This window comes from Rhodnius prolixus, unplaced genomic scaffold (genome assembly GCF_049639745.1).
Source record: "Rhodnius prolixus isolate KJV_2025 unplaced genomic scaffold, Rpr scaffold_4, whole genome shotgun sequence".
NCBI lineage: Eukaryota > Metazoa > Arthropoda > Insecta > Hemiptera > Reduviidae > Rhodnius > Rhodnius prolixus.
In genome coordinates this window covers 37,629,062-37,643,089 of record NW_027411614.1, presented here as the reverse complement: position 1 = coordinate 37,643,089, position 14,028 = coordinate 37,629,062, and the positions used below count along the sequence as shown (strand labels likewise).

At 35.7% G+C, this 14,028-nt stretch overlaps 1 protein-coding gene across 4 annotated transcripts in view; it reads left to right on the top strand.

Moving 5' to 3' along the window:
* The window catches only part of RhoGEF2 (Rho guanine nucleotide exchange factor 2), a 501,746-nt gene that overhangs the window by 27,927 nt on the left and 459,791 nt on the right, over positions 1-14,028 (top strand). The window lies entirely within an intron of this gene.

The following is a 14,028-nucleotide window of genomic DNA, read 5'->3' as shown; positions in this document are numbered from 1 at the left end:
ATTCAGTGTTCTTTCTTCAGCAAACGTAGCTTCTAAACTCGAAACACGAATGATTATTGTAATAAAACATTATATAATTTTTGTTTGCGTTTATTTATGCTACAATCAGCGCGTTAGCGCTATAAGTCAACAGTGATAACCGAGTAACAAATGATAAGTAACGAGTGGAGAAGTTACCCAGTGGTAACACTCCCAAATATTAGACGGTTAGTCCACTCTCTTCACTGGAGAGGAGATCACGAGGTCACTGTCTTTTAAGGCGTCTTGTCCGGGTTATCGGAAAGTGTTCTTGAAGAAAGATTTTTGAGTTAAGAGGATTTATATGAGATTTTGCAGGTTGAAGTGGAGTTTTGTGTATCTTGTTTTAGCAACATAGTGTGACAAAAGGAATTTTAAGGTCAGTGTGTGTATAGTCCAGGTTGGAGACATAAAAAAGAGCGTGTACAATAGTTCGAAGTATTTTAGTTTGTTGAGATTGAATCCTTTGGAGATTGGAGCGTTTTGTTGAACCCCACAGCTCTATTCCATACGCCCAGATGGGTTTCAAAATAGAAGTAGAGTCTTTTAAGTGGTCGATAGCGTCTATTCAGTTCTGTTCTTTTAAGTCTAGTGGGGGGGGGGGATATTAAAACAGATAACAAATCTTAGATTTCATCTTTCTCTAGAAAAAGTAAAAATTATTTCAGATTACTAAAATAATTCCAAAAAACTTTATAGTGGAAGGGAGGAATACAAAATTTGAAACCATTCTGAAAAACCACTCAAATTTATGAATCAATAAAAGGTGTTACAATGACTCTTTTTTTTAAAAATAATAATCATTGAATAAGATGTTAAACATTTATATGTATGATTAATAATGGTTTTTGATTTCCAGGTAAGACGCTATTGGTTTTTCAGACATTCATTCGTAAGTTACTTTCATTTATTATTGGTAATAGAAATTTACGAATCTCTCATTGTAAATATCTTTAATACTTGGGATTTTTACTAAAAGTCTTAACTTATTTTTGTATAATATTAGGAAATCGCAGTGGCTCTAATGAGGTCATGTGAAAGGATAGAATGAATGATGAATATGTAACGCGAATCGTTTGGTAATATGCAATGGTTTGTAACACATATGAAATAATCTTACTGTGCTTTTGCTGGAATAATACCAATATTTCATTCAAAAAGAATGAAGTGTTTGGAACATTTTTTTCAAATGACGTGTAAGTTTCATTTTTTTTTAGAAGAGGGAAAAAAATATTGGCAGTTTGTAGTGTAGTGAACTATAAGTTTATGTTTAGTCAGTTTTCTTGTAAATGGTGTGTGCGCGCGCGTGTGTGTATTAATACATGTCTGGACATGTTACACTATAGTGAATATTGTGCTCGTCTCGTACAATCATGTGTTTACTTGATTGGAAATAGTTAATGTCGGCGACTGGCTGGCTTCTAGTTTAGATTTTTAGGACATTCACACATGTGTTTCTCCTCCTTCTCCACCTCCTCCTCATCATAACTCCCAATATATTTTGCCCTTTCTCGGCCCGCTAGCTGATCTCATCTGTTACCACTATAGCGCGCTCTCAAGGTGAAATATTAACATCTGCTTTGCTCGTTTTTAATTCATACAAGTTGTTGTTTTTTTTTTTGCTTCAATGTTTTTTCCTCTTTTAACATCGACTTTTTTAATGGTTGTATGATAGATATGGCAATTAAAGTAATTGTACATTTCCTTTTCAAGTATTTAAAAAAATTGTAATAAGATCCATAGTTGCAATATTAATTATTTGTCACTTATCTTAACTATTTTCTTTCTCAAATTTATGTTTTTAATTCTTAATTCAAAGCTTGTAAAGATCTTGAGGTCATTGCCTCTCGGAGCGATCTCAGTGAGTAGCAAGTCTCCGGATTCTTTTGTCATCATTGGCCAATGAGGTTCTTTAGATGAGAAATCTTCAGGAGTAATCATCTTATAACTCGGAAGTCAGTAATTCGGCGCTACCACTGATTTGCGAGGGTGAATCAAATATGAACCTGAGTTTTGCTTTAGAACCTTTATTGGTACAATAAATAAAATGTTGAATACACCTTATTTTTCTAAATAATCTCCTCTTTTATTTACACATTTGTCCCACCGAATCGTACGTTTTTTAATTCCGTCATTAAAGAATGAATCTGGTCTTGTCACTAGCCAATTGCGCACGAACGTTTCTACACCATCGTCGTCGTCAAAGTGATGACCTCCCAGGGATGTAATGGTGCACCCACAATGTGCCACAACAAAAGCATCCCCCCTCTGTTAGATATCGTGTCAAAAGTCTTTCACAGACGGCAAGACGGTTTGCTTTCTGCTCTTTCGTCTAGTATAGGCGAGGAACCCACCTCTTGCCGACATTTTTCGGTAACCTAAATCATCGGAAATGATTGATTGGGCACTCCAATACGGTGTTCCGACGTGTGCAGCAATTTTCCATATTTTAAGGCCGGCGGTCTCCTTCAATTATCTCATGGATCGCAAGAATATTCGTGTCTCACTGGTGTTTGTCCGAGGTCGGCTTGCATGGGTGTCATTTTGCACTGATTCTAGGCCATCGGAAAATTTTTTGTGTCAGACGTAGAGTTGGGTCCTTGAAAACGTTTTTTCAGCGAACTGTACAGTTAGTCGACGCAAAATTTTGGCAGGTTTTACGCCCTCCCGGGACAAAAATTTAATAATAATGCGTTGCTTAACAGACGTGGGTACCTCTTATTCAGACATGGTACTACTAACAGCCAAACTGCTCTGGCGAGCTGGACCGAGTTACTCACCTCCACTTTACATCCCCACCCAACATATATTATGACGTCACGTTACTCACTTCACCTTGGGAGCGTCAATGAGAAAAGTCCGGTTAATATTTTATTCACCCTCGTAGTTTCTTTTTCTGTACTTAATCAAGCGGTTCTACAAACTGAGGTGAGCCTTGGCGTCCCTAAAAAATCCCTATCGCTGGCTTCTGCTTACCAGATCATCATCAACCTCCTGTTGCCATTTACTTACTAGTTGTTCTCGCCTTCTTGTTTTCAAGGAGCTATAAAAATTATTTTTGGATATTCTATTTTTGCCGATTCAGAAGTTGGGTATTATCGCTTTATCGTTAAACCCTACAGTTGGACTGGAAGTGCGACTGTATATATCGCCTTGTCAAGGTTTCTGCAACTCCTTAAGGTACTCTTTTACACTACCAGCATCCAAAACCATGCACACATTTCATTAAAAAAAACAATAACATGTGGAAATAATTAAAAACTTGAATGAAATATACTTTAATTGAGCGCCATTATTAAACAGACCGTATCATTCATTTTTTGTACAGCCTTGTTTGTTAATTGTCTGTTTTAAATTTATAATTAAATGTGAAATCTTACAAGTTAATTAAAGCTGTCCGGTAGGAGTATAAGGGTTGATTGTCAAAACGTGCACGAAAAAGCGTGACATTGAGAAACACCCAATTTTGACAGTTTTTTTCTCTTTTTCTATAAAAGATTAAGTTCCCAAATTTTCTTTATAATTCGAGGTGTGGCTATTAAATAACGAGACTGATGCTGCTACAGAAAAACTGTGCATGCGCCAAATCTTAACGACCGACAGCTGTGCACACTTCTCTTTCGATTACAGCGTCTCACGTGTTTGTAGAGAAATCTGTCTGACCGGAACCGTCGTCAGTGTAAGAGGTGTTAGTTTCGTTTTGCCGAAAACATGACCATGTAGTAGAGCAAAGAATTGTTAAATTTCACATTAAAACTTGATAAAACCGCTACTGAAACTTATCTTTTAAAAAAAGAAGTTTATGGTTATGAATGTTAATCACGTGTGCCAGTTTTTGAGTGGTTCAAGCGTTTCCAAAATGGCCGAGAAGACGTCGGAGATAATGACCGCCAGGGTCGCCCTGCCACGTCCAAAACGGATGAAAATATCGATTATAATTAATCAACATTACTACCGTGAGGTGTTTGCACAACTCCGTGAAAGAGTAAGGAAAAAACGACCCGATTTGTGGAAGAACAAGTCATAGCTTCTCCATCAAGTCAACGCGCCGGCTCACACTGCATTGTCTGTTACAAGACGTTTCTAGCCAAGTACAACATCCCAGTTTTAGGCCATCTGCCTTATTCGCCGGACGTGGCTCCATGTGACTTTTATCTGTTCCCCAAAGTCAAATCTGCATTAAAAGGAACACGATTTCAGTCCGTTGAAGCTGTGAAAGAAAAAGCGGCACGCGTCATGCTGGAGCTCACAGAAAAAGACTTCCAGCACAGTTTCGAACAATGGTAAATTCGCATGGAACGTTGTAGGGATAGGGGAGGGGTGTATATTGAAGGTGATAATAACTAAATATTTATAAATTTAAAATACAATTTTTTTACAACAATAGTCTCGTTATTTAATAGCCACACCTCGTATAGGGCAAATCCTCCTTTATAACTGTAATTTTTTTTTAAACAACCCAGAACTAATAGATTTCGAGGAAAAAGTTGCAGAAAATGACCAAAAACCGAACATTTTCAGAAAATGTTCTTATTGTTCTTACCTTTCTCTGTAAACATTTAACTTTTGTTTTAACGCGCAGTGTCGCTTGTTTACCGGGAGCTAAGCCATTTCTTGCTTCATATTAATGTACAGGCATCATTCTTAGTCAGGAACGATTCGGTAAAGAAATCGTTGTATGCGTTCTTGATGAGCAAGCAAAAAGAAGGAGGTGTCGAAAATGCTCATTTTTCTCAACTTAACATTCCATTTTAATGATTTGAAAATAAACATAAATAATCTCGAACAAAAGAAAAGATTGTGGTAGAATAAAACATCTCTTTTCGAATGATTTAAACCATTATGCCAAAAAAAAACATTTAAAGACATGGGCAGAGTTATGCAATGTGTGCAAAAAAAACGGCGGTAACTTAGTTACCAGCCCATTAGGATTGCTTGTTTCTTTTAAAAAATGGTCTGCCATCTCTGGTTGCATCTTAAGCCCCGCGCCGCTCAAATAGCAAGCTGTCTAGAAGTAATAAAAAAAAAAAAAAGAGAGAGAACCTGTTGCCTTTATGATGCTGTATCTCTTGTATGCAAGACAGAGATAAAACGATACGAGTCAGTGAAGGATCAGTTATTGTGGGACAGTTATTGAGAACAAAGGAGAAGGCGTATAGTTTGAACGCCTACACTGCATAGCGTGTGGTGGCTAAGACTTGTGTAAAACCACCTTGACCACCTCCTACGAGATCTAGGGAGTTACACCAGCAGCCTCACCTGGGACTCCAGAAGAGTTTAAAGTTGACCAAACACTGCGGCGGGCCACAGTTCTTCAACTATTCAAATATCTTTTCACTTTTTTTTAAGTTTGTTTTGTTTTAAATGTTCTCGAGACAAAAAATTATTTTAATTTGTTCATTGTGTGCATCTCAATTGTGATTAACTTTGTGACAGCGGTATTTTTATTGTTCAAACATTGATAAGATAGATAAACATTGGAAATTGGTACATAATAAAGGTAAACATTTAGTTTAATTTGTTTTTTGGTTTTTAATTACAATTTTTGTTCTACTTTTTCATTTTGAATCGTAACTTCATCACTGGAATCACATTTTTGCAGACCTTATCATTCACTTTATAATTAAATACCTCACAAAATGTTATCGAGTTTGAGGTGAAGTTTGTTAGTTTAGGATCTTGAGAATAGAACTCAAAGAAAATTCTCCGTCGTGTTTTTATTAATAATTAAATCATATAGATCGCTTAGTCAACATTATTTTTAGGCTATGATTTTTCAACATATTCAGTAAGTACAATCTGTGTTTCTAAATATCTCGTTAGATAAGTTAGAATTATAAATGTTAATTGGGAAAAAAACAAGTAAAAGTCGTCATTGTGTTTGTTTTTAAAATACTTATTTATTCACACAATAAAAATTAGTTAATGTTTAATAAATATATTTGAATACCTATCGCATTTACCTATTGTACCCTGTAGGTATAGGTGTAAATTTCGTTAAAAGGATAAATAAAAAATAATTTGAATATTTTGTTGGTTAACTAATTCTAGAATGAAGCGCACACAAGTTTCAATTCTGATTCTAAAATTGTCACATAATTAAACGTAAATGATCATAAATTTAGCTGTCAAAAATGTATTGGTTAACGGTTATTGGTTGAGATTTTCGTTGTAGATCTACATTGACAGTAACATCCTAATTTATTCTTTCCTTTCTTAAATTTACGCAATGAAAAATAAGTTTTTTTTAGAAATACGAGGTGTGTTCAAAAAGTAACGGGAATTTTTAAATTTCGCGGGTTTGGAGAGTCTGATTGTAAAATTTTTTTTTTTATTATGTTGGTACACATGCCCCTGAAGTACGATAAAATTTTCAGTAATATTCATTGTTTACTTCTTAAGTGGCAGCCGTTAAGGTTAGACGTGTTTTTCGAGCTTGGCGATTTTTGTTTGTTAAAAAAAATGGATCAAAGAATTTGTATTAAATTTTGCGTAAAAAATGAAATAAAGTGTGTGAAATGTTAATAAAGGCATATGGTGAGTCTGCTATGAGTAAAACAAGGATTTACGAGTGGTATAAGCGTTTCCAAGATGGCCGCGAAAACGTTGAAGATGACGAACGACCTGGACGTCCAAGCACATCAACAACCGATGAAAATGTGAAAAAAGTGAAAGAAATGGATATGAACGATCGCCGAATCACAATCAGAGAAGTCGCTGATGATGTTGCCATATCAATTGGCTCATGCCATGAAATTTTTTCGGATGTTTTGGGTATGAAACGTGTGGCAGCAAAATTTGTTCCAAAATTGTTGAATTTCGAACAAAAATAGCGGAGAATGGAAGTTGCTCAAGAGTCACTCAATGAAGTCGACAACGATGCGGATCTACTGAAACGTGTTATAACAGGTGACGAAACATGGGTTTACGGATATGATGTCGAAACTAAGGCTCAATCGTCCCAGTGGAGGCATTCTGGATCGCCAAGACCGAAAAAGGCTCGACAAGTGCGGTCGAATGTGAAGGTTATGCTCACTGTGTTCTTCGATTTTAATGGCATAGTGCATTATGAATTCTTGCCACAAGGTCAAACAATCAATAAGGAGTACTACCTACAAGTTCAACGCCGTTTGCGTGAAGCAATCCGAAAAAAAACGCCCGGATTTGTGGCAAAACAATTCATGGATTTTGCACCACGATAATGCACCTGCTCACACTTCATTGCTTGTTCGTGAATTTTTGGCCAAAAACAAAACTTTAACGATGCCCCAGCCTCCATATTCGCCAGACATGGCTCCATGTGACTTTTTTCTATTTCCAAACATAAAGAGAACATTAAAAGGCCGTCGTTTTACAAGCATAGATGACATTAAAAGCGAATCGCTGAAAGAGCTGAAAGCTATCACAAAGATCGAGTTTCAGAAGTGTTTCGAGGATTGGAAAAAGCGCTGGCACAAGTGTATTGTATGCGAAGGGGACAACTTTGAAGGCGACAATATTAATGTAGATGAATAAATAAATATTTTTTTCAAAAAACGAAAATTCCCGTTACTTTTTGAACACACCTCGTATACACACGTACAGTGGTCAAAAAAAGTATTCATACACACTAAGTTTTCTCTTTATCTACAGAACTTTTGTTTCTATGACGACTACTTGTTCAGCACTGAAATCGATAATAGTAACAATGAATTTAATGCTCTCATTTTCTTTTATAATCATAAAGAATTGATTAAAAAGCAGAAAAATAATTTATTGTATGCAAAATAAGTATTCATACACTCAGTCTGAATGTTATAATTAACGCAAAACTAAAGACCTAATATTTTGTAAGCAATCCCTTTGCATTTGTTATTGCCTGAAGCTTCCTTGGCATAGATTCCACCAGGTTTAGTGTCTCTTGAGATGTGATTTCTGCCCATGATTTCTTTAAATTGGTTATGAGCTCTTTTCTGGAAGAACATTTCAATTTTCGAATTTTCCTCTCCAAATAAGACCATAAATTTTCAATAGGGTTTACATACGGAGACTGTGGAAGGGTGAGAAGTTGTTTCTGGGCATTATAAAGCAGCCATTCCTTAGTATTTTTTGACTGTATGTTAGGGATCGTTATCCTGTTGAAAGAAGTATGCGCTTCCGATGAGCACGCCAGCTCTCAGAAAGCCTCGCGTTAACTTCAGTTAACCCTTGTTAAGCCACAGACCATCAGGAATCTATGCCAAGGAGGCTTCAGGCAATAACAAATGCAAAGGGATTGCTTACAAAATATTAGGTCTTTAGTTTTGCGTTAATTATAACATTCAGACTGAGTGTATGAATTACTTATTTTGCATGTAACAAATTATTTTTCTGCTTTTTAATCAATTCTTTATGTTTATAAAAGAAAATGAGAGCATTAAATTCATTGTTACTATCTTCGATTTCAGTGCTGAAGAAATAGTCATCCTAGAAACAAAAGTTCAGTAGATAAAGTAAAAAAAACTTAGTGCATGAATACTTTTTTTGACCACTGAATGTACATTTATCTGTTCTTAAATTCTCACTTTCGGTTTACGTATTTAGACTAAAATTCTGCAGTTTATATCTAAACGAAATATAAAAGTGAGCTTGCGCTATAAACATTTCTCTGCCATTCAATTATCTCTAAACAAGTATTTCTGGGTTAAACCGGATGTTGAACATTTGATACTGAAGCTATAAGTAGCTGTGGTAGCGTCAAATAATAAGGAGTAAGTTATTGAACTCTCATATTGGTTTTTCTACGATATAATAACCAAAATCAGAGCTGTCAGTTAGCTTTCTCTCCCTAGAACACGTTTTCGCGACAATATTTTTATAAGATCTAGGAAACCAGGTTTGCCCCCCCCCCCCTTATATTTAGAAACATTTGTTCCTTTTCCTAGACTCATGGACGTATTCTGTAATATCCATTATAATTATCGCAATGAGATCTTAGAGAAATGGCATTATTAAAAGTATTAATGAAAAGGGCAAAAACCATGTTCATGTCTATTTATAAATATGAGTGAAGGATAGCCTCTCCCCTCCATGGGAATAGCCCAGACTGGACTGACCAGTTGTCCCAATATCAGTATGTCCTTCTTTAATATGTATTTTATCGTTCTGAGCTAAAGATATACATTTGTTTGTATAATGAGCTATGACATAATTTGCGTACCGTGTCTCGAGTGTGACGTAATTAATAGTTTCATCTCTATACTTTTTACTTCGCCGTGCGAATAGTATTAGATCTTATTTCATATTCTCGCTAAGAATGAGAGTGCAGATAGACCACATAGAACATAATAGAAAAAAAAGAATTTTATTTATTACATAAAAATAAATACATATGTACAATGCGTACATTTGCACTATATACATACGTACTATAACCTCCAGCATAATAATTACAAAATTGTACAAAATATAAATCATAAAATTAAATAATGAAGCAAAAAACTCTTAAATAACCTCAGCTGATAGAAAAGTTCAACGTTTGGAAGTCCTTAGCTCTTCTGTGCCTGTGCACCGTGTCCAAACTATCTAATTGTCTGCAAAAGTGGTCGTGACTTAATACGCACTTACTGATTAAACCAGTAGCGAGGTACTTGATGTAGTGTTCTACATAGTCCATGTTGGTGTTGGCGTGTAAAGTCTATAATACGCGCGTAGCGGGAGGAAGTTGTGACAAGCCTGAGGAATTTATTTTGAATGATCTGCAACGAGACGACGTTGGATCGACATGTCCATACTCCAGGAGGGACAAGCATAAAGTAGCATAGGCCTAACCACTACCTTGTACAGGAGGAGTTTATTCTCTAGAGACAGTTTGGAGTCCCTGCAGAACAGCGGGAATAGTACTCAAATGGCTGCCTTGCCTTTATTTACTCTGCCCTTTATGTAAAGGGGTAAAAGTCAGATATGTGAACATAATATTTATAAAAACGTACAATCGCATAATACGTATTATCCGTTTTGGTTCTATTTTTGCATCCATTTTAAATCAGTATAATAACACACTAACTGTTTAACGTAATAGGTACTTGTAAATTTAGAATTCTTAGTGCAAAGAGGTAGGTTGTAAAGAAGTGAGATTTTGCTTAATTTTTTTCTTTATTTAATCTTCTTTGATACGAGTTCAATCAATTTTCATTGTACAAGGCGTTTAATTAACAATCACTTTTATTTGGAAATATTGTTCTTGAAAAAATAGGGATTTTTAGATCGATGGTTGTAGGTTAAAAAAAAAGGCATCTTCTGAATTTAATGGTGCTGTAATAAGTTGGCTAGTTAGCTAGGGGGTGCAAATTGCAAATTATGCAAATTTAGTTACCTGCCAAGTAATTAGCAATCTAAAAAATGCAGCTGCATTTGATAAAGATCACACTGCTGTACACGTTCAATAATCTTCAATATAAATAGATGTGTGTTGATAGAAGTGTAATTATTGATTAAAAAGTCTCCAAATAATTAATATTTGGTAATATTATTGTTTGGAAAGTGGTTTAATAGACAGACTACAGTAATTAGAGACGACTTATTTCGGTCGTACCATCTTGCAACTGATGATTATTATTTTAAATAAAGTAGAATTATTTTAGGCATTTGTCTCCTTGCTCATTCTATTTTTAAACTTTTAACTGTAAAAATTGTCCGCATTTACACTAAGGGTTTCTCTCATTATTGTAAGAATTTTGCAACTGTACAGAAAGTTCAAGTATAAAGGATGTATGTACAATAAGTATGAACGTTCACTTAGTGTCATCGCACTTACACTGACTTGATTTCTTGAACGGCGGCCATCCATGCAGTGATGATGACAACCGTAATAGGCCCATAAGGCGTTCGGGAGTAATGACTCTCTGGATAGCCGACGTCAGGCATTCAGGTGGTCGCGCGGCCAGCGCGCTTCAAACGCTCAGGAGGGTTTGTGGGAAGATTTGAGGTTGAGAGAGAGCCTTGGATAAGTGGATTTGATTGAGGAGATAGTTTGGAATGAAATTTTAGGTAACAGAGTTTGGCTTTGGTGGAAACGAAGGGTTTTCAAGTCGGTATGGATGGTGAGGTTTGAAATGTAGAAAGGAGCATTGACTGGTACATAGAATTTTGGACTGTAAGGATTGAATTCGATTGAGGTTTGTGCGTTTGATACGTAGTTCCATATACGAGTATTTGAAGTCCGTAAGTCCATTCTGGAGCCTGCAAAGTATTGTATAGTTCTTGTTTGTTTTGTAAAGGGAATTTGTTAGCATTCTGTACATGTGGTTCAATTCAGTTTGTTTTAGTCTAGTAAGAAGGTTCCATGTCAAACGTTTATCCAGGTGGAGTCCCAGGTAACAGGACTTGAGAAACTGCTGGGACAGAAATTTGATTGAGATATATGGCGGAAAGGATTTTTCGGGTTTAAGGATCACAAATCTTTTAAAACTAAATCAGTGACAGACCCCTATTAATCGCCTATTAATCAACATTTAGCTCTGGCGCTGCTAAACATAATTTACTCAGTACCCTACTCTTCCCACGATGTTTAGTCAACATTGTACCCCAAGGGAATCGAACGCCATCTTCTCTCTTCGAGGGAATTGTTAATGCGAAAAATATACTAATTGATAAGTGGTAAAAGAAAATATTTGCGATTTTAATTTTCAATTTAAATAATTAAATATACCTAATTTTTGGAAGAGATTGATGAATACAACGAGCAATCTCAATTCAGGGTTGTTCTTCCCGCCATTGAGTGTGCACTGTGATGTAGCAACTAACAGCTGTAATTAGTTTTAATAAATTTTCACCAGCGATCATACAACTCCTGGCTCCACATTAACGCATCCCTGCTATTCTTTGCATGTAAAAACTTCAATCGTTTGAAAATGTGTAGGAATAGAATATTGTAAATATTTTTGTTAGGGAAGTAGATCCACTGGCAGACATGATGACTTGATCAGTTAAAACTGTTTAAACAAAAATAAGATGCTAAACTCTCTATTCAGTGTTTTCTTATATTCTTTTTTTCTGCGTTATTGGGTTTAAGGCTGTGCAGTCAGTCCAGTAGGTTTAATTAAATTTTGTGCTCCTTATTTTTGAATTTAAATGAGGCAGAGACTGCCGTGGCCAATCGTATGTTAAATGAAAGGTTGTATTTCCGAGCAGTTTGTTAAATTAAATGAACTACGATTATAAGTAAGATTATAGCTAGTGTAACACTTTGTAACAATTTGGCCGAACAAGTCAGCTCCAGATCTGTGAATAAAACATCTTCAATGGCTATTATCAAACTGGGGGACCTGACAAAGGTCCCGGTACTAACCCAGAGCTCATTAAAGTCAAGAAAGTGGTTAGCTCGACATCGCTGATTTGCGACTTTGTGATAATGATAAAAAAGAAGTGCTGTCCACAGAGAAGAGAAGCTCTCTGCCTTAAAATACCCAGATGGATGGTGTGTGCGATGCTACAGAAGTGCATAGAGAAAGATTGCAACTGTGTGTATGTATGGAGGATGGTCGGCCATTGTCTTCGAGATGGTAGATGTTGCTTTTATTTTGTTCGGTGAGTGGATTTGCGATGTATTTTAATGTTAGTGTAATAGTTACGGCTTTTATCGATAAGTTATCGATAGTGGTAGTAAAATAAATGAAAAATCACTCTAATCCCTTAAGGGGAACGTGGACTAACCAAGCTTAGGGTACGTTCACTGCGGAGCTGTGAGCATAGATGATAGCAGAGATGATAGGAGTGATGCATCAGCGCTTAAAGAAAAACATAATACATTCGAATGTGAGCGTGCACAACGAAGCTGCGACTAGTGACTCATACGCGCTGCTATAAACGAGCATAGATGATAGAATTAAATATTTCATTTTTCTGCTAGCCGAACTCCAGTATCGCAGCTTCAAATTTCACTGCTGTTCAAAATACCTCTGTTTTTCAAGACATTTGGTGAAAAACGGCATTATTTTTGGTTATTATTTTATTATTTACTTTTAAACAATATTTTGTTTTTTAAATCGTGCTTACATTTATTTGTACGTGTATTTATTTATTTTTTTTTGGGGGGGGGGGGGTTTGTAAGGTGCGCAACAACAAGGGTCCTTTGCACCTAAACTATACTGTAGAATAGACACTTCACTACACAGCCTAACCTACACCTAGTCAATCTGATCGAAACAAACCTAACGGTTGGCCTAACTCCTATTTCCTTCTAACCTAACTAACTAATGTTGGGGTGGAGTACTCGATATTCCTCGCACCCCATAGAGATCTAACCTAAATTTTAAAAAACCTATTTACACAAAATTTGTATATACACTCATCCTAATAATTACATTCATCCTAATAAATACAATCATCCTAATAACTACAATCATCCTAATAAATTCAATCATCCTAATAAATACAATCATCCTAATAAATACAATCATCCTAATAAATACAATCATCCTAATAATTACATTCATCCTAATAAATGCAATCATCCTAATAAATACAATCGTCCTAATAACTACAATCATCCTAATAAATACAATCATCCTAATAAATACAATCATCCTAATAACTACAATCATCCTAATAAATACAATCATCCTAATAAATACAATCAGCCTAATAGATATATTCCTATATATACATTGGGTGGAGTACTCTATATTCCTCTCACTCATTTACAATACTAAATCTATTTACATTCACGCAGCCCATTCATACACGTGCCAGGGTGCCAATCCCGACACAGACCCACCCGTCCTAGAAAGCAGTGGCTCCCGAGAAAGTGCAGGAAGACGTCCTGCGAGACAAGAAGACAAAAGTTTGCCACCCCTGCCCCGGCTATTTATTTGTTTTTTTGTCAACAAAACTATTACTCACCTAAGAGTAATCAGTAGTTTTTCTTCTATGGTTATAGGATTTCCATGACAATTTTTCCACCTTATTTTTTTTTTTTAAATATAGTCGAATGTGGGGGGGGGACCCATCCTCATATATTCAAAAAAACGATCCGGATAATTTCTAAGTTCC